We start from the raw sequence: 22,244 nt of genomic DNA, 5'->3' as shown, positions 1-22,244 counted from the left end.
TCTCCAGCTCCCAGCACCTACTGTCACTCCCTGCAACTTCTCTAGCTGCCCCGGAGCCATTTTCTGGCTCCCCACATCCACAGCCCCTCTTTAACACCCACATTTTCCCTTAGTCCCATTTTCCCTCTCGCCACCTACCTTTTCAGCTCCCCCGTAGCTGTGGCTCCAGTCCCAGCCTCTGTGCCGGCATGCTTCACTGTTCTGCAGGCTTTGGGCATTGTCTTTTAATCAATTAAGATCAATTAGTGTAAAGTTATCCCCGAGCCTCAGTTCTTCAGCCCAGGCCCCTGTAGTCTATAGTTGATTGTAATCCCGGTCCTGGTAACTTTAACTCTCTACACTTCTACTTTCTTACCTTAACCTTTCCCCAGGTATCCCAAGTACACCAAGCACATACATACATACACAGCACAACACCCAACTTAAGAACTCACCTGTGTGTATGTGTAGGTGGGTGGTACATGTGTAAATTAGTGAATAAACATATATATACATTTATAGATATCATCGTGTGTGCATGGTATATAAATTAGTAATCCACATATGTATATTGAATGTTCAGGTGTCGGAAACTGGTAACTGATTCTGTCTAAATTTAGTTTGTGTAGCATGTATGGGCTTAAACTGGTGATAGGTGTGCATGATAACTTTTGGGGTGTATAGTGTATGTGCTTGAATTGATAATAGGTATGCATGTGCCTAGGCTGGTTTGAATGTGTATGTGCCTGAGCTGGTAGTGTGTGTATGTATGCTCTTAACTGATTTGTGTGTTTGTATATGTGCAATTGTACACCATGCCCTCCTGACTAACAGCACAATATTGAGATCCTGAGCATTGGCCTGACCCTCAGGGCAACACCACTACCTTCTCCCCATCATCTCTGCCCCTTCATGCCACCACTTACCTTCAGTCATAGTTCTGGCTCAGGCCTGGCCTAGGCCACAGAGCATATGCTGACTCTGGACCCTGCCTGGCCTGGCCGGGCAGCAGCCACAGCCCCAACCCCATCTGGAGTTGTGACTACTACTGCTGCTGCCAGGCTGGATAGATGCGCTCTATGTAATGAGCCAGAATGGAGCTGGAGCCACAAGGAGAGTAAGTGGCACTGCTGGGGTGAGGAGGCAGCAGGGGGCCCAAGCAGGGTGAACAACTGGGGGGTGACAGGTGGCACAGGCATTGCAGGGGGACAAGAAGAGGAAAGGGGCAAGCACTGTGGAGGTGCAGGCATGGGGGGTACAAAAAGAGGTAGACTGCTGGGGGGGGCAAATGGTTGCGGGAAAGGAAGCAGGGAGAAAGGTGCAGGAGGTAAGTGTCACAGGTTAGGCCTCTTTAGTCCCCTACACCTGCCCCCTCTCACTGTCTACCCACCCACCACCTCCCCTCTGCCACTGCTTGCTTGGCTGCAGCAGTGAGGGGAGGGGTTGAATATAAGACAGCCCTCCAATAATTCATTTCTATACATGGAAAGTTATAACAACTTTATCATTGTTCCATGTATGGAATCTGATTATGGTGGTGGTTCATCTTAAATTCAAAGTCAGCTTGGATTCATGTAAATATGGTAGAAAATTTCCTATAAAAAACTGGAGGAGCTGTGGTTCACTTATTTAGATGAAATAGGATTGCCCCCCTGACTCTTATGGCTTTAGCATGAGGATCTGTACCTGCGTGGGATTTTACTTTAATTAACAGTTCAAGTTATTGCTTGTGAAATGAAGTCAAACTGTTACACTGTTTGCAGCGCTGTATTTTGTGCATACTCATAAAGATGAAAACGAGCAAGAACAATGCTGTTTCCATAGAGTTGTCTGTGTCTAAGGCATCTCCTACTGCTGACTGTAATCTGCTTACTACTTAATTAATATTTGTACAGAATTGAATACATGAAGCCAAACTCTGTTCTCCATTACAATGCAATAAATTCAAAACAATTCCAGTGACTTGGAGTCTCTCTGGATTTACACTTCTGAAGCAGAGAACACATTTTGGCTCCTCAATTATCTTTTAAGTGACTAAGACATTGACTTCTTATTTAATATCTGTATTTGTGCTTAAAACTCACTATCATTGCTGAAATCTTTGCACTCAATAGACAGAGGTTTTGTTAAGTGACCTGTAAGGGAACCTTTTTCCAGCCAAACCAATGACAGCCATGCTGGGCATGTGTCAGCTGGAAGCTGCACTTTGCATATCTTACAATAGCAACATTTCTGTCAATGCCAGAACTGTTGCAGTGATTCATTTTTCATGCAAATGTTACATCTTTTGTAATGCCAAGTAGAGGAAAGACAATGACACCTGACTGCACGATGTTTGCCACATGCATATTCTGAACACATGGAAATGTCTGCAACTGCAGATGGCCAACCCCAGCTGCTTGTAAAGTAAGCATTTGATCATGTGAACATCAGAGCATGATCTGATAGTCTGTAATGCTTTATGATGGCACAACATCATGCTCTTTTTGCCTCATTAGGCTGGCCTTTGAAGTCTAAGTTTTGCCCAGAACCTAACAGTGGATCTATGAAATATGAAATAAATTAACCCTTGTTGGAGCTAATCATATTACCATATACTCCACATTACCATAGAGCAGAACTGGCAATGCTTTCTACAACCAATAACATTACTGCAATAAATGAGATTAGAATCTGCAGAAGGTTAACAGCCCCTTCACTAACTGGGCACCAGGCCAGGACCATTGTAATTAAAGATACATACGTGAGAATAGTCAGAACATAAGGCCAGATGGCACTTAACAAGGCCACAGGCTCTTGTGATTAAAAGAGGAGCCTATGTCATTCTGGATTAGTACTACTTGTTATTTGCATTAAAGTTACACTGAAGGATCCAAACTAACTTTTGATTCTAGACTGAACAAAGGAACAAACATCACATTAAAATAGTGTGATTGTGCTACATGGATTTCCATAGTGACAAGGGAATGATTGATTGTAAGAATCAGTCAGTCAGTGTACAAGGGAATGATTGATTGTAGGTGTCAGATCTCACCAGATCAAAATTTTCATAAAGCAGAGAATCTGGACCACTGCACCACTCAATGACTACTCAGGTCAGATAAAGGACCCAGCTCCGAAATAAGACAGTGGCCTCCTACATCTGTGACCTTCATTTCTCTTCTTGTTATAAAATAGTGTTGTCCTGGAATTCAAACCTTTCCTAATCATTGGTCACAGAGGGCCAGATTTCTTTAAAGTATTTAATTGTTTACTGGGATTTTCAAATGTGTCTGGACTTCTACCTCCTACTGGCAGTCATGTCAACAATAACCCCTAAATCAATAATCTATTTACAGAGAGAATAACTTTAAAAAAGAAATAAATCTATAAACTGGCACTAACTAATGTCATATATTAAGTAGGTTAGATAGTATTCTCACAGTGCTGTACAGTGAGTCAGACCATCATTAGCAAGGCTGCAAACTGTCCCCATCATCTGCTTTCCCCCAGAACAGTTTTAATATTTACTATTCATCTTTTTTCCACTTCAGCTTCTTTCAGTTTCAGCTCATCGTTCCTTTTTTGCTCTTACCATTTCACCATGAAAGGATTATTGTAGGTGGAAACCTTTTAAACACATCTCATTCAGATTCAGTTGAAATCTACTATTTCAGAAGCCTTTAAGCCTTTATTTAAAGCCTTTAAATTATTATCAGCTCTACACTCCTCACAGTTAGGGGCTGGGTAGACGATAAAAACTATACACTAGAGAAAAACACATAATGCCACAGACAAGCCAGCAGGGATGGAGCAGATCATAAACCTACTTCCTCCTTTAAGTGCAGTGATTGAACTACACATTCCTTCCATTAATGGTGACTGAATTAGATGCTATTTTTTTTCTCCTTTAGAATTTAGTTGGAGCACCCACAGCTTCCATGGAGCTCATTTGGTACTGTGGGTGCTCAACAACTTTGGAAAATCAGATTTCCATCTGTAACAGGAGGCCTGCTCGGGATCCCTCTACTGGTGGCCCTGCCCACCTGCTATGGGCCAACCACCCTCCTTCTCACCTGCCATGCCTTGTTGTTAATTAATTGTTGTTAATTAAGTGGGAAGCTACAAATGTTATGCTCTGATGCGGGGGGGGTGCTATCTGCAGCTCTGTTCTTCCCGTACTCTGCAGTCCAAGCCTCACAGATGATATTTCTAAAATTCCTCTTTAAGTTAGGGTCTTGGCCACTGTGGGCCTACCCCTTCTCTCTCTAGCTAGGCCTGTCAGGCAAAGACCCACTGATTATGGTTTGACTCCCAGGCTCTAGCTCTCAAAAAAAACCTCTCTCTGGCGCTGGGGTTCCCACACCACAGTGGGCCCCCAATGAGGCCTCCCCCTTCCCCAGATAGCCTCACCCAAACCACTGGTCTTAACATTCAACACAAAACATAAGCTTCTATGGCCATATAATGAAAAAATGATAATACAGAAATAAAAGAGGCAATATGCCTGCTTACTTTAGATGATCATGAGGATGGCTCACAGCATGGCACAGTCTTCTGACAGTAGCACTGTGGTCATTGGGAGTCCCCCTCCTTGATGCCTCTCTGGCCTTCTCCACATGCCATTTGTAGGATCCTGGCCTTCCTGTTCCTGTCACCTGACCGGCTGGCAGGGCTTGAGCCTTAACCCCTATTTGACTGGCCGGCCATGACTGGAAGATTCTGGATTTAAAAGGACCACCCTGTCTCTTAGTAACAGGGCTAGGGTTCCCTGTTACACCATCCTTCCCCATGTAAAGCCATTCTAGAAAGACACTACAGAGTGCAAGTGTGTATGTGGACCTGCAGTGAAGCCAGTCATTCAGTTTTCCTGTAAAATCATCCTCATATTGATAAGGGAACCTAAGAATAACTATAGGTTAACACTAGAAAGACATTCACATTTCAAATGCTCAACCAAATCTACCAAAATTTTAAGTTGCAGTAATCAGTTTGGAACTCTTTGCTGCAATTCTATTCCACATAATAGCCAAGTAAGTGGACATAGGGCACATCTACATGTGTATTCATGTACTGTTGCTACAGTGCATTTAGTACCTCTAATATGAGGTACTACATAAATGAGCAGTAGCCAGTACTAATGCACAGTAGAGTTGTGTGGAACAGCAGCATTCCACTTTGACTTCTGTTTTGACAATTTGAATGGAACTGTTTCATTCCAAGCTTTGTTTCATTTTGAAAGCACAGTTCTGCTTCATTTAATTGAAACAGTTTCACTGTTTTGATGCACTTTCAACCTTTTGTCCATAGGCTATAATGGGAAAGCACAAAATAGCCTATAATTTTGTCATTTCTTGGCTGATTGTGATTAAAATTGCAGGGATGGTATCCCCATCTTAGGGCATGAAACCTGCCAAATTTCAAGGAGATAGATGCAGGGGTTTCTAGAAAACTGCACTTCAAGCTGCTGACAAGCAGAAGCCAGGGAGCAGGAGAGGCATCCTGTGATCTGGCAGGTAGATTGGGGGCCCGCACCCCCAGAAAGAGTCAAGGAGAGCCCTCACAGCCCTCCTGGGGGTGTGGGTGGGCCCCTAATCTGCCTGCCAGATGACAGGAGGCTGCTTCTGCAGCCTGGGACCCAGTGCTAAGGACCTGAGCCTGGCTGGGGGAAGCACCTCCTGCTGCCATGCTCAGTTCCCAGAGGTTCACAGCACTGGGAAACTCAGCCCAGCTGGGGTAAGTGCTTCCCCCAGCTTGGCTCCATTCCAAGTGCTGAGAAATTCAGTCCAGCTGGGGGAGGTGCTTCCCAGCACTGGGAATGGAGCCCACCTGGGAGAGGTGCTTCCTCCAGTTGGGCTGAGTTTCCCAGCATTAGGAATGGAGCCTATTGGTGGAAGATGCTTCCCCTCACTGGATTAAGTTCCCATCAGCTCGCAGCCCTGTGGAACTCAGCCCAGTGGTGGGAGGCAGAGCATAGCATCGGTTCTGTAAGCCTTCTGTCACCAGGCTGAGCTCCATGGGGCTGGTGGAGCTGATCAGAACACAGCCCAGCAGTGGGAGGCAAGCAGAACTGGTGCTGCACTCTGATTGGCTCCACCAGCCCCACAGAGCATCACCCAGTGGTGGGAGGTGGGGAGATCCAGGGCTGCACTCCCCACCAGGCTGAGCCACATGGGGCTGTGGAGCCACTCAGAGTGCAGCCCTGGGTCTCCCCTGCCTCCCACCACCCGGCTGACTTCTTTAAAATTTGAAACATTTCAAAACTTTTGTTTTGACACTGTTTTGAAGCCCTTCATTTCATTTCAATTTCACTATTTTGAGCTGGAAATGTGTCAAAACACCATCAAAATGATACAACTGGTGAAGCTTCATAAAAACCTAATGCATGGTAGCAATAATGCATGATGTTTCATGATGGTTAATGTGCAGTAGACTAATTCAACTGTGCATTAGCACAGTTTTTTTCTGTGACGCAGAAATGCACAGTAGAATTAGTCTCCTGCACATTAAGTGTCTCATGCAGACATGCCCATAGGTGTCTAAAAGCAATTCTGTTCCACCCTGTTTGAAGCCCAAAAAAGAGTTAATGTAAAATATGGGTATGTCCTCCTCGTAGTTACTTTTTTGTCACACAATTTTAAGTGAAAGATGAAAGTGTATTTCAAAAGTAGTTGCATTAATAGATTGTCAGACTTTGAACAGGGTGGAATAAAAAGAATCACACATAGATGACAAAGTCTACCTAGAAGAAGAAGTGGAATAGAATGAGGCCTTGTAAGGATCAAACCTATTTGTATGGTTTTCATTCCACACAAAGTTTCAGTATTCCATCAGAGGTGCAAAGACACAAATGTATTTAAAACAAAACAAATTCCCTGTCACCAGTATTTATTTTCTTCAAACTTTAGAAAAAGTTGAATTTCAGCTTAGACACTTAAACTTGGCCTAGTGTGATGCCCAAAGTTACCTCCCTTCTCCTCCTCAATAAAATAAAGTAAAGCAATATTCACAAAATATCAGTATCATAATATTGTGGTTCTCTACATCATTTCAAAAACATAGAGCAAACTTCTCCATGAATTCCATTAATTAACCATTGCATTACAAAGAATACAGCATGAACTTCAGCATTTTGTAATAAACAGAATCAGTTCAGTGATAAAAAAGCCAAACAAATGATGATTAAACAGTATTTAGATGGTTCACAACAAGTGACTAACACAGTGAATTTAGGACCAGTGCTTTGGGTGTTTGACAGGGAACTTACCACACCTGCTACTGTAGGATGGGAAGAGGCTACAGAGAGGGCCCAGGTGGCAATCAGGGAAGTCACCAGAGCATTAAGGGCAGTCTTATCCTGGCAGCTGACAGGGAAGAAGCTCCTGAGCAGGCTGCTGAGGGAGTGACTCTAGTGTGCATGGAGGTATGCAGCCTTAGGGCAGGGAACTCAACCTTAGGGATGGTGGAAAAGAGATCATGGAGCCAGGGCTGTGGAACATCTGTTGCTTTGTGGAAGGGCCTAAGGGGAGGTAAGGACATCCCAGCTGGCCAGAAGAAGAGAAGGACCAAAGGGCTAGAGACCCCAGAGAGAGAGCAGAGAGAAAGGCTGAGAGAGAATAGGAGGCTGGAGGGCCCAGGAAGTAGTTTGGGCCAAGGTACCTGTAAGTCTCACTGGCCTAGGAGAAGGGCCAGGGCCAAGAAGGGCCAAATACCATGAAAGGGCCATGGACAGAGTAGTGGAGCAGGAGAGACCATGGATATCAACTGGCCTAGTAGCAGGTCCAGGGCCTAAGGAGAGGGACCAAAGGCTGGGAGGGTCACAGTTGGAGACTGACAGGGCCAGGGACCTGCAGCCCAGAGAAAGGTGAAGTTGGGGTCAATGGCCTAGCACCTGGAAGAGATGGTAGAGACAGAGACAGTGGTCTCATGCCTACAAGAGAGAGAAATAGGTCAGGAAACCAGAACTATACCCAGGATTAGCCAGTATGGGTGAAGTGCCTGGGTGTGGATGGACAGAGATAGTGGCCTGAGCCCAGGAGAAGGCAGGCCTGAGCTATAGAGTGATAACATCTGGAAGACATGGGAGTGGGTATTGGGGAGAATGGAGCCCATATAATTAGACCTTAAGATGATGTTCAGTGACACTGGCACTCATGAAGAGATCTGATGTGGGAAGCCTTGAAGCAGCTCCCTTTTCTGAAAGTAGCCTTTCATCAAGGTGTGGCAGGTGAGGAAGGGAAGATTGCCCAAACAGAGTCAGGCTGTCAGGGTCTGACATCACTTGGACCCTGTTACAGTGTGCAAATGAACTACAGAGATCTAGGGTGAAGAATGTATGTGTACATAAAAATAGCTTACTCGAACCTATGCTAACCCTGCTATAACTCTCTACAGACAGTTCCCCTTCTGTATATTAGAACAGCTTCAGTGCTAAGCTAAAATTCAATGCTCAAATCAAACAAAATGCTGCCATATATTGCCATATCACTGGGGCACCCCGGCCATGTCCTATTTTGTCTAAGTATATTCTCTATCCTGCCATTGTGGTAGTTGAAAGTAGTGTGTTGTGTGAGAGCCCCTACGAAGTCCTTGTACAAGTGGAAGGTCCATTTTATATTGGTGGCATTTACCAAAATCAGTTTCAGTCAAAAGTATGCTGTTTAAGTAGGGTGTGGGTCAATCACAAAGTAAAGTCCAGGCCTTAGCCTAAGTTTCAATTTGCAGGATGACCAAAAATAAATTTCCTCTTGTTTAATTATTATAATCATTTTAGGCCATTTTTCTTTGCTTTTGAAATGTTTTAACGAGTCTCAAAGGTAAAATGTTGCTTAGTGCATTGGTGCTCAACCTTTTTCCCCAGAGGGCTGAATGGGCAGTGCCTAGTCTAACTGCAGACTGGGCCCAACTGGAAGCTCAAATCTAGTGCCTGGGGTGGGAGCAGTGGGGCCCTATCTTGTGGAGGTGGGGGCACAGGGCAACCCAGTCCCAATTCAGTTGCACAGAGGAAGGGGGCATGTCCCAGTCCTAATTCATCCCTACAAGGAGAGAGGGCATGGCCCAATCCCATTTCATCTGCATGTGGGGAGGGGTCTTGGCCTGTCCCTGATTCAACAGTGCATGGGGGAAGGGAGCATGGCCCAGCCCCAAACCAACAATGTAGGGGAAGGGGCATGGCCCCCCTGTTTCAGCCACATGGGGGGAAAGGGAAATTGGCCTGCCCCCATCCTGGCAATACAGGGAGAAGGGGGCATGGCCCAGACCTGATTCACCTGGGTAAGGAATAGTGGGTAGGGCCTGATCTGGCTGTGTGGTGTCAGGAAGCATGGGAATTTGGCAGTGGGAGAGGGTAGTGGTATTAATGGCCACTGCTCTGCCACTGCCAAATTACCTAATCCCCAGCAAACCCCACAAGCCAGATACCATGGCTCCATGGGAAACATTTGGCCCATGGGCCAGAGGTTGAGCACTCCCAGCTTGGAGCCTTTGATGGATATTTTTAACATTAAAATTGTGATGTAATTATAATTGGTCGTCTCAACCATATGGATATTATTTCTGCTTCCTGACTGGAATGAACAAATGAAAGATCTCGCAAGCTATGTGCCCCTCAAGGAGAGGAAGATAAAGAGGATTAATTTTAGGAATGCATAAATATTCTCTTTTACAGGCCCCACAGGTCATAAACACTGTTCAGCCTCTACTGTAAAACTTACTGGTTCGTACAAGAGTTTAAATATTATTATATTTAATTCAGACAAAATAACTTGTTCTTTCCTAATTGCAGAGGGCATGCCTTTGCAGAGCTTTGTTTTTCCCTAATTGCTTTTGAGAGGAGGCATAGCTTACCCTAGTCTGTCACTCAGCATCCCATTATCTCTCATATGTACCAAATGTAATGCACTTTATTAAGTTATGCTTTTCTTTCAAGCGATGGTCTGGATCCAAAACCTTCCAAACTTAGTTGGATAAACTAAGAATTTATCCAACTAAGAAGAATCTTTACATAGCCATAAAAAGAATCTTTACAAATTACCCAAATATATCATTCAAATTAAAAGCTTTAAGGATTTATCTATATTTATTTATTTCTGTTTATTAAAATCTATTTCTTCAATCTGTCAAAGAAAGAGCTTAATTGTAAAATAGCTATACAAAGAAATAGTCTTCCCCACTGTGAAATTTGCTAGGAACCAAATGTAGCTATCTTGTTTTGGGAATAATTATTACACAAAACAGTATCGTTGGGCCCACATTAGTACACCTTATTCACCTAAGACTATTTATATGAAGTCCTGTTCTTAACAGATTCACACCAATACCATCATGCTCATTAGTGAAGAAATGTGCTCATTTCAAATTACAATAAAAGCAGACAAAGGCTTTTTATTTTTTTGGTTGATCACAGTGGAAGATGGATTTGAAATGAATATAATAATTGAATATCTGATTAACAGAATATCTGCCCCTTACAGTGGTTCTACAGAAGGATGCTATCTTCATGTAGAGAGTGCAGCCAGAAATGTTAATGCAGTCTTTTCCAGTGTCTAATACTTATTTTTTAATCTACCCATTTGTCTTGAATTATATTTAACTATATTCTGGCCAGTTCATTATCTACCCTAGCCAGGTTAAAAGGTCACTGTTATATTTGAAATCCATTACCAAGAGTCAGCTTACATCTATTAGTCATTAGTAAACACTATATTAATTTCTTGGTGAGCTGCACAACAATTACTCAGGTTCTGTAAGAGATGTGTAATATAGTAGCTGTAGTCCAGAAGGATTGTATCATTTTCCCAGTGAATAATTATCATGCTATCCTTGTAAATATTAATACGCCATGGCCACTGGAAAGATTGGATCCTTATGATAGAATGAAAATGTAAAGTTACACAATATATTGCACAGTTCTTCCCATAGCAATTCTTCTGTATTTCTTATGTCTCTTTTCAGAATTAGATAATACTTACTATTCCTTAGGTTTTTGCTGTTTGATTGTGATAGTCTATGGGTTTTATTGTAACGTTTCTGTTTTAAATATGTTAATATTGTTATAATGCTTTCTTATAAAACTAATATAAAGAGAAAGAAGGGTTAATAGGGTCTCAAAGTTTACTAAGTGTTACAGCTGCCTACCTGAAGGACAAGAGAAGAGGGATCTTCAGTACCAACAGGTCTTGAATAGCCACGATGATGATTCAGATGGGAAAGTGAAAAGCTACATAACAGTGTGTGGGTTCACTTGGGGACAGAGGGACTGCAAAACCCTTTGGAGTGGGGTAGAAAACCTTTGGCTGGGTGGCCTTTGCACCAATACATGCCTTTATTGAAGAGTAGCTGTCTTTTTTGCTGCTTGGAACTTTGGGTTGCAGTTTTTCTCCCCAACAAGAGCTCAGGAATGGAAATAGTAGCTAACTTACTGAGTCAGGGACATGACCAATTAGGGAGGGTCAGGGACTAACTGGTCTTAAAATAGGAAGGGGTCACGGCTCTCACCATGGTTGTCCTGGCTTCAGGGGGCACGCTCAGGCTAGAAATAGATGTTGTAGAATGAAGAGAAGTGTCATGGCACAGCTAAACCACTACATTGGGCACAACACATGTTGGCCCTTGTCCTGCCCTTCCTTGATGTTGCAGGATAAGGGACGATGTGATCCCATCACTTTCCCTACTCAGCGAAACCTGTTCCTTGCAACTGTGGGGCATGGGTCTGGCTGGGTGGAGAATCTCAACTTCTCCATTTATAGAGAGGTACCCAGAGATTCCCTAGGGTGCCTCTCTTTAAGTGGGAAAAGTGGGTGGTGCTCCAGAAACTTGAGCAGCCCTGAAGCCCCTAGAGCACCTGCCCAGGGTGATTGGAGAGTGGAAACATCTCATGCTGTTCATACCCTTCTACCACAGAGGCAATAGATGTCCACCACAATAAACTGGTAGAGTCTGTTGCTACCTTTTAGTGCACCACTGATTTTCCTTTGATGTGGCTCAATAAAAGTTGTAGACAGAAGTGACATTTTTTGCTTGTTTTGGGGGGTACCCAACTGGTGCTGGGGGGTGGGGTGGGTAGATTGGAGTCCCCCTAGCCCCCCATTCCAGTGAAGGCTGGGGAAATCTCAACATGGACCTCCCTCCCCTGCCATCTCCTCCTCCCATCCTGAGACAGCACTGGGGGGCCAGGAACTGGGGAGGTGAAACTAGGGGAAGAGGCTGCCTGGATAGGCTTAAAATTGGAGTTTGATCGCTCACTCTCCTAAACCAACAGCTAATGCCTCTAGGGTCAGAAGAATCAGTCTAACTCATGGCACTTTTTTGGAATTGTTACACCAGGAATCTGCACTTCTGTCACTGCCTAAAGGATATCGAAGTCTATTTTCTCACAATTTGTACCACCATGAACATTTTTATGGTGGCACAAATGAAATGTCAGGTTACATCTGTTTTCATCCTCAGGGACCAAGTGGGGCCACAATAGTCCATAACAACGACCTCTGGGTGGGGGAGGGGAGGTCTTAGACAATCAGCAAGGAGCTGATGTCTTCACCCATGGCCTTATGGTTGTGCTGATTCACAAATGCACTCAAATGCCTTATACCTATCCCTGTTCACAAGAGCACTTACACATGCATTTAAATATTGTCTAGCATTTTAGGACAGCCTTTTTGAATTAGGTCTCTTATGAATGGTCTGTCGGGGCGTAGCCCTGGTTAAGGTTATGTACTCAGTGGCCTAGTGCCTTCCTGGCCCAGTCCACTGGTCTTGCAATCAGTTGCCTGGAATTTGCTGTGGTGAGGCCTGACTCTCACCTACCACACCTTGATGTTATGGTGATGTTACCAATCAAAAGGTGTTAGTCTGTACCACAGCTGGCCAACAGCAACCTGAACAGGGATTTCTTCTGGGGCTCCAACCTCCCCTATACTACCTAATATCAGCCAGATGTTATGCCACTGATTATGTCTGTAGGTTTTATTGAGCAGTCTGTCTTTTTCTTTCTTTCATTATAGGCTTGCAAGTATCTCAACAGAAAATAGGATGGGTTTCAATACAGACAAGTGCAGGGTGATGCACTTAGGCAGTAGGAGCAAGCAGCACACTTATAAGCTGGGAAACTCCTTCCTCAAGAGCACAGTGGAAGAAAGAGATCTTGGAATCATTACTGACTCCAAGAAAACTTGGGCCGACAATGCAAGGTTACAGTCAGTAGGGCTAACTGTACCTTGTCATGCATCCACAGATGCATCTCAAGCAGGACCAAGGAGGTGATCCTCCCCCTCTATGTGACACTGGTCAGGCTGCAGCTGGAGTACTGTGTCCAGTTCTGGGCCCTGCACTTCAGGAGGGATGTGGACAGCATTGAGAGGGTACATAAGAGGGCCACCACATGATCTGGGGACAGCAGGGCAGACCCTACAAAGAGAGGCTATGGGACCTTAACCTATTCAGTCTTCACAAGAGAAAGCTGAGGGGGGACCTGGTGGCCATCTGTAAATTCACTAGGGGGGATCAGCAGGGTTTGGGAGAGACCTTGTTCCCCCGAGCACCCCCTGGGGTAACAAGAAATAACAGCCACAAGTTGTTAGAGAGTAGGTTCAGACTAGACATCCAAAGGCACTACTTTACAGTCAGGGCAGCTAGGATCTGGAACCAACTTCCAAGGGAAGTGGTGCTGGCTCCTACCCTGGGGATCTTTAAGAGGAAGCTTGATGTCTCTCTCGCTGGGGTCATTTGAAACCCATTTTTCTCTCCTGCCCAGGGCAAGGGGTCGGACTAGAAGATCTACAAGGTCACTTCTGACCCTACTTCTATGAATCTATGAATCTATAAGTCTCGACAGAATGAAAAGGAGAGGACTACTGGGCTTCCTCTATCCCTAAGTAAATCTTGTGGGTTGTCTTTGGAGGGTCTTATGTCCTCCCACTCTTTTGGGGTGGCACACCTTTTAATAATTCAAAGCAAACTGAACAAACCAAAAGAAAAACACTGTCTGGACTTTCTGCTCCTTTGAGCTTGATGCTCCCTGACTCCTAACCAGTTGCTCTCCCGTCAGGTCATCTCACCATTGTCCAGAACTTAGTCATGGCCTATTGTTCTTTGCAGTTCCCTTTTTTCAGTCTTTATGATTGAGGTTCTGCCTGTCTGGCCTTCTCACTCTGCTGACCCACTTGGGGCTCCAGCAATAATAATAAAAAAAAGAACACAAACAGCTAGCACCTTAATTAGGGCATGTCCACTTTTCCTGCAGCTAGCCTGTATCTAGCAGAGCTTGCATTTCTTCTCCCAATGGCATTCTCACAGTTAGTGTCTCCCAGCTCAGCAGAGCTCAGCCAAGCTCTCTTGCCAGCCCACAGCCAGCTCCCTGGGGCTTGGAGGCTCCCACCTAATGTCTCAAGCCTCAGGACACACCTTTCCTCCTCAGCTCCCTGCTCTCCTCCCTCACATCTTCCAGTGCATGCCTTCTTTCACCACTCCAGGGCCACTCTAGACAAATGGAGCAGCTGCTCTAGAACCATGGCTCCTGTGGCATTCTCTTTTCTTATGGTGCTGCCATCTCTTGCCTTGCTGTCTTGTCTTCCCCTGAAATGAGTTTTGTTCTGTTTTCCTGTTCTCCTTCATATGGTCCTATAAAAACAATGAGGCAACAGATTAAGTTAAGTTGCTGCTCTCACTGAGTTTCAGAAATTTACCACTGTGATAAGAGAATATAGAGTGCCTGGAATGTATGTGGCTTCTGGCACTATGAGGGGAAGAATGAGTATTGAAGCAGTTTTGCTTTGCGATCTCAGGCTTTAAGCATGTCTGGGTGTGTCCGCACATGTGCTTTTGCAGCAGCTCTAATAGAAGCGGTGCAAATTTGGGCAGGGGCCCTTTGCTTCAGTGCATGTGCTCGGACATGCACTTTTGGTGTGGAGCAAATTGTGCCACTTGGGGCAAAATAACCCTGCCTGGCTTCTCCCAGATCTACAGCCAGGGGGAGCTAGAGCCTGGGGTCAGCACCTCTGCTGTCCCCATCAGTATAAAAATCTGTCCTGGAAAGTAGCTCAGGGCTACTACTCTCAGGAGCTTCTGGGGCCCAGCCAATTGGTACCTGGGGACACTAACCAGGGGCCTTGGGAGGCCTGGCAGGGGGGAGGGGCCAGCCACGGCAGGGCTCGAGGGCACTGGGGGGGCTGGCAGGGGGAGGGGCCGGCCAGGGTAGGGGGAGGAGGCCTCAGGGGGACTGGTGGGGGAGGGGCCAGTCAGGGAAGGGGTTGAGGGGACTGGGGGATTGGGAAGGGCCATGGGGGGTCCCCCCAATGGTCCCCTCCCCCCTCCTACAGCCCCCCCAACTCATTACTCAGTGGCACTGGAGCCCTAGTGCTGAAACATGCAGCCTGGCCAGTTGCGTGTTTCAGTACCAGGGTGAGGGGCAAAACGTAGAGACACTCTGTGGAGGACACAGCCTCCTGTTGCCTCAGGGAAACCGTGCCCTGCTCCAATTTTTTAAACTATTTTTTACATTCCTGGATATCTAGGGGTCCAATTTTCTCCCTGTGCTGCAAATTTGCAGTGTGGGGAAGTTTTTCATTCCTGCACGTGCCTGTTGCCCCACCTCAAAGCGGTTTGAGGGGGCAAGAGGCATGTGCGCACTCATCTGGACACACTCTTTGAGTTCTTAACACAAGCTTGTGCTTTTTTATAGATGGCAGAGCATTTTTCAGTTTTGGGTGTGCAAATAAGAAAGTTAGGACTGAGGAGTTACAAACACTTCCATTGATCATTCTTCTCCCTCTTGAATATTTTACTTTGTTATAATTGTTTCATATGCTTCTATACATTACCTGCAAGATCCAGGAAGGTTCATGTGGGTTTTTTTCCACTTCTCAATGCATTCTAGGGTTTTTTGCCTTCCTCTGAAGCATCAGACATTGGCTACATCTGGAGATGGGGAATTGGCTGGGTTCAGTGCCATGAATCTCAGGTCAGATCATCATGTTGGAATTTTTTGTCTCCTTCTGTGGGGCCTAGTCTCCTTCCAGATCATTCTGTCATAGTTTAACTATCCAGTTCCCTGTCTTAGGTCTTGGTGGTGTCCTTGTCTCTTGTACTCTTTTTCTGTGGCACATTGCAGAGGTTTTTTTGTTTGTTTTTTTTAAATACCAAAGACCCTAAGTGTGTTATGGGGGATCTTAATGGCTTTAGCATGCACAAAGGATTAGAATGGTTGTTTTTATAGACTTTTTTGTTTTCCTTTGCTACTATTCTTCACTCTATTTCTGTCATCTTGGCCTTTATATTTCTCTTCTTCCATGGATGTTATGACAGTGATCTCAGGAAATGCAGCTGAAGCATGAATGAGTTTTCTACTAGACATTGTGTACTGTCTATAATTGGGAAAATGAGATATTGATTCTTAAACAAGTACTCAAGTCATCTAATTAGTTGATCAAATATAGCCCTTAGCAAGCATTCCCATGCACATTTGCTTATGACACAAAGTGAAAAAGCTTTCTGATAATCAGGGAAGCTTTTAATAGAGAAAATTATTTTTCTTTCTATTGCTTATCCAGGCATCTGCTTCCTGTGCTTTTTAAAATAATGGTAAAAGAACAGCCTCTTTCTGAAGTGTTGGAATTCAGTATTTTGCCCAGGATTATTTAATATATCCACTACCTGAAACAGACATCAGCTTGATCTGAATTTATGCAGTCTAAAATTTTACATTTATATAATCATATCCATCCAGCAGACTTAAGAAATATATCCTAAGAACTTAGAACTAAATATACTTATTATACTGATTTTTTTGTTTCCTCCAATAACCTTTGTTTCTTTAACATTTCACCATATTTTATTTCAGTGAAAAAATGTCCAAGATAGGCCTAAGAGAAAGTTGTTCTCTGCAATGAAAGGAAACAAACTCAAGTTGAAAAGAGATATATATTGGCAAATTAAACATTTGGATCAGGTACTTGGATTTAACACAGAGGTGATGCACAGATTCTGCAAAAATTCTGAAATGCTGATATTTTTGCTTAGCTGTATTATTTTTTGCATCATAGTGAAGAGGCGGGGAGTGAAAACCAAGGAGTATCTTGGCTTTCTGGAAACTTTCCTTGACAAGATCTTTTTAGTAAAATTGTTTATTAATGCCTTCCTGAGATTAAGATGCAATAAAATACAAAAAGATACAATGAGTAAATGGAGAAGGAGAAAGCAGGAAAAGGTAATCATTATAACATGAACTATGTAAATGAGCCACATTTTAAAAGGGATGGTGTAGGTAACCAGTCTACCATGCTCACCAAAAGAGGGGGGGGAAAAAGATAAAAGAATTGCAGTATTAGGTAGAAACAAGTACAAAGTACAATGACATTCCTTACAGAGATGAAAGTGGGCTTTTATCAGAAATGTTGCATGTCTTTCAGGTGCTTTAAATACTACTGTAAAGTAAGCTTTTTTTTCTTCAGAGTTTAAATCAGAATCCTAGGGTGCAGAGAGACATAACACTTAACTTATTCCAAGAATGTCACTGATTGAGAACTGATTCATACTTGTCACTCGACAAGAGTATCAGCATGTATGCTGCAAAGTGTTCTAAGTGGAATAATCAACTTTTAGGGATTGCACTGCAAAATACAACCAGGAGATGATAAAGCATCCAGGCCATCAATCCTTCCAATACTTGGAACTTCCCCAGGATTCCACTAAAGGGGGAAGAAGACCCAGATTAGCTTAATGCCAAGAAAGAGGAAGATGTCATGGCCTTTAATTGCAATTTCCCTTTAAAAAAAAATAAAAGACTGATTGCATTCAATAAAGACTGTAATTAGACTTTACCAAAATCTCTGTGGTGGTATCCTCACTAGTGATGCACAGGTGAGTATGTGGAGGCGGGTTGGACCCCATAAGAGAAGGTGGACCCCACTTGGCAAGAACCCAGGATCACTTGGGGTAGGAGTTAAAATTGAAGGGTTGTTGAGGGCTTCAGGGTCTGTATGGCCACCTACTTGTGGGGACCGAGAGGCTGGGTGCTCTAGCATTCCCTCCCACCACCACCACCCCATGATTGTCAGCGTTTTCAACCCTTCTGCTGAAAAATGGCTTGTCAATTTTAGTTCTCTGGGATTTTCAGGCTAATTTGAAGTTCGAGTGGAATGGAGAGGTTGCCAGGTTCGGGGGGAGGGGGGTGGTCTAATCTAACACAGAGTAATCCTCAATGGTGCAGTGATGTACAACAAGACAAATTTTGAGAAAACTTGCCTAAGTACAGAGGGGAGAGATGAATTGCCTCAGTACAGAGGGGATAGATGAGAGAGACAAAGGGAAAGAAGGGTGACCCAACATCACCAGAATCGACTCCTCCTTCCCGTAACTGTTTTACATGTCTGTAGTCAAACATGCAGATCTTGGATTGGCCTCCTCAATCATTTACAGATTCACAAATGACTTTCCTATGTACTGAATGACTGTTCTTCTTATTGACCCCCCTTACTGCTGCCAACATGATTCTGCACACCAGCCTGCACAGAAGCTGAATGGGCTTTTAAAAAAGCAAAGGTGACAAGTTTTCACTTCTACCTACTCTGTTGGTAGAAGTATGACAGTAGTACTGCCAGTGCTGGACTTAAATTCCATGAATTCCTCTTTCCAGATAACTTCAGTAATTAACTCCCTTAGTTTGCCAAAATTTCTGCTTGCAAAGTAACTACAGACCTACTTTTATGTCCCGATACCTGAAAGTGAATCAACTCATGAATAAGTTTATTTTCCATGGGGTCTTCATATCTCTCCAAAATTACTGTAAAATAGAATCATCTGTATTAGGAGCCACAAGGCACATGGGAGGCAGGGAACCATGGCAGGCTGAAAATGAAAATGACAAACCCTTTTGGCTGTGGCTTATCTCAGCCAAACTGACACTTTCCTCTGCACTCAGCTCTCTTTGTAAAACTCTGGAGGAACCTACAAAGCATGCTGGGATCTCTGCAGACTAGCACCCTGGCTACGGAGCACTAACAGAACAATCTCTTACCTAAGTTTTTGGTAGTCTGAATGACCAGGTACTTAACCAGATATTCATTTATTTCCCATTACTTTTTCATGATGCTGCAAATTCTCCAGAAATTCTTACCATAGCACCGGTGTTGTATGAAAGTTTTATTTTTTGATATGTATGTATGTATTTATTGGACTGATGTATATTCTGTTCTCTCTAACAAAGTCATTAAAACAGATAAAATAATAAAGCAATAGTAAAACAGTTCCCCAAAACTTAACCCTACCTGTTAAAAGCCTGCCTAAATAAAAAGGTCTTACAGTGCTTCTAAAAAATGACCAGGCTTCAGATTCAGCAGGCTTCAAGAGAGAGAGGCAATTACGGAGCTGAGGAATAGCATCTGAGAATACCCTCCTACCTGATCATAGCGATCATTATACAGCACAAGGAAGGAGGCAATCCCTTAAGGATATAGGACCAGGCCAGTTAGAGCTACATAGGTCAAAAACAGCACCTTGAATTGCACCAGAAAAGCTACAGAAAGCCAATGCTGACTTCTGGTAACTCAAATGCATCAGAAGGTAGGCTGCTGTGTTCTGTACCAGCTGCAGCCTTACCCAGGTTCTGGGTAAGGAAAGAGATTGTAAGACCTGGGTTGAGACTGAGCTGGGTGTCATCAGCATACTGGTGGCACCATACTCCAAATCTCTGAATGACCTCACACAGCAGCCTCAGATAAATTTTGAACAGGAGGGACAACAAGATTGAACCCTGGAGGATCCTAAAGAAAAGATATCAAGGATATGACAAGCACTGACCCATCACCATCCTCTGGAATCTCCCTGTTAGGAAAGAACAGAAATAGTTAAGAATGATCCTGTAAACACCTCGTAGTCAGCGCAGAGAAGTTCTATTCTTGGATGCAAGAAAGGTGGCTTACCAGAGGAGTCAAGGAGTGCTTAAAAAAAGAAAAAAGGAGGCTTACAGACAGTGGAAACAAGCAGTGATCACCAAGGAGGAATACATAAGTATACCCCATATTTGTAGGGAGAGGATAAGAAAGGCAAGGGCAGTGACTGAGGTTAGGTTGGTAACTGAAATCAAGGACAATAAGAAGTCCTTCTTTAGGTGTATAAGGAGCAGGAGGAAGACCAAGGGAAATGTGGCACCCATGCAGAATGGGACAGGACAGCTGATAACAGACAGTCAGGAGACAGCAAAATTCTTTAATGAATACTTTGAGCTGAAGTCCCTGCATACAAATTGTGGTTGTCTGCCTGGTCAGATACTGGAAAGAGATAATGTGTGCTAATCTTTAAGAAGGGGAGGAGGCAGGATCCAGGCAGCTGTAGGCCAATCAGTTTGAGCTCAATACCATGTAAAATTTTGGGAAAAAAATGTCAAGAAGTCCATTTATGAGAGACTGGCAGAAGGCAAGATGCTGAGGGATAGCCAACATGGTTTTGTTGCAGGCAGGTCATGTCTGACTAACTTAATCTCCTTCTATGATCAAGTAATGAAACACTTAGATGTGGGAGATGCATTTGTGTCATATACTTGGATTTTAAAAAGGCCTTCAATATGGTCTTCCATGATGTTCTTATAAAAAACAAACAAACTAGAGGATCATGGTCTGGCAGAGTCTATGGTCAGGTGGGTTGGGAACTGGCTAAGGGGTGAAACCCAGAAAGTGTTAATGGATGGGTCTGTTTCATCTTTGAGGGATGTGGCCAGTGCTGTCCTGCAGGATTCAGTTCCTGGCCCCATGGTGTTCAGCATCTTTATCAATAATTTAGATGAGGATGTGGAAAGAACACTGGCCAAGTTTGTGGATGATACTAAGTTATGGGAAAAGGTGGTCATGGTAGGGGTTAGGATGCAGAGCCAAACAGACCTGGACAAGCTGGAGCGGTAGGCAGAGTGGAACCATATTCAGTTCAATAAGGATAAATGCAGAGTACTTCATATGGAGAGAAGTAACCAGTGACATGAATACAGGTTAGGAGGAAATGTCCTGGTTAGCACAATGGCTGAAAGAGACCTCAGGACTATGGTTGATTACAGGATGAACACAAGCTGCCAGTGTAATGCTGTAGCCAACAGAGCTAATAGCACACTGGGATGCATTAGCTCAGAGATTTTCAACTTTTTTATTAAGTGTACCCTCAGTGGCCAGATGTGGAACAGGGACACAGCTGGACATGGAGCAGATAATGGGGTGTGGCCCAAAGAGGGGCACCATTGCCCTCACACTCCCCACCCTCTTGCCCTGATCCTGGGACGTGCAAGCATGGGGTGGTAGGTCACAGTGCTTTGTTCCTCCCTGCCTGCATGTACCCCCTAGCGCCTTCCCAAGTACCACTGCATTAACTGATGCATCATGAGCAGAACTAAGAAAGTGATTCTTCCTCTCTATTCTGCACTGATGAGACCCCAGCTGGAGTACTGTGCTCAGTTCTGGGCACCACACTTCAAAAAAGACATGGAGAATCTATCTTGAAAGGGTCCTGAAAAGGGCCACAAAAATGATTAAGGGCCTGGAGGACAAGCCTTATAAATTTTCAGGAGAGACAACCTGAATTAACCAGACCATTCACTACCTGAAACAGTTCTAACATATGACAATTTACAAATGTGATGGCAGTGGAGGAAAAAAAACCCTGTACTTTTGGCTACCACTGCTATAGCATAGTCCTTAAAATAGGATTTATACCATAATCCAGGGGTGGACAACCTGAGGCATGCATGCCACAAGTGTCATGGATAGACTCTGTATGTGGTATATGGCAGACTGGGGAGGGCATAAGCAATACAGTGGTAAAAAGTGCAGTTGGCAGAAAAGAGCAACAGATTGAGCAGGGAGCACAGAGCAGGAAGTAGGAAACAAAGCAGTAGATCAGGCTGAAAGCATATGGCAGGGAGCAGAAAGCAGAACAGGTGACTGAGCAGGCGAATGGGATTGGTGTAGCAGTCCAGGGCCTAGGGAGCTAATATTGGCACTTCTGCCAAAAATGTTGCTCCCCACTGCTGTAATCAATCAGCTATTGCTGTAATTAATCATGAGTTAATACCATGTCTGCTCCTATCACTGTCCCTCCCACTTCAGCTGCTGTAGCTCCCCTATTTGCCAGAGGAATTTGCACCACCACAGGAGTGGATGTCTATGGGTGCATCTACACGTGCACATTTACTGCACAGTAACTGAAATTACTGCACAGTATAGGCACACGTGTACACATTTTTACTAGATTTGCCCGCTACTTTGGGGTGTGCTCATTTATTAGGGCTAGGGTCTTGGTAATTCTATCAATGT

Source organism: Crocodylus porosus, unplaced genomic scaffold (genome assembly GCF_001723895.1).
Source record: "Crocodylus porosus isolate Cpor-Errol unplaced genomic scaffold, CroPor_comp1, whole genome shotgun sequence".
NCBI classification, from domain to species: Eukaryota; Metazoa; Chordata; order Crocodylia; family Crocodylidae; genus Crocodylus; species Crocodylus porosus.
This window is presented reverse-complemented; position numbering follows the sequence as displayed.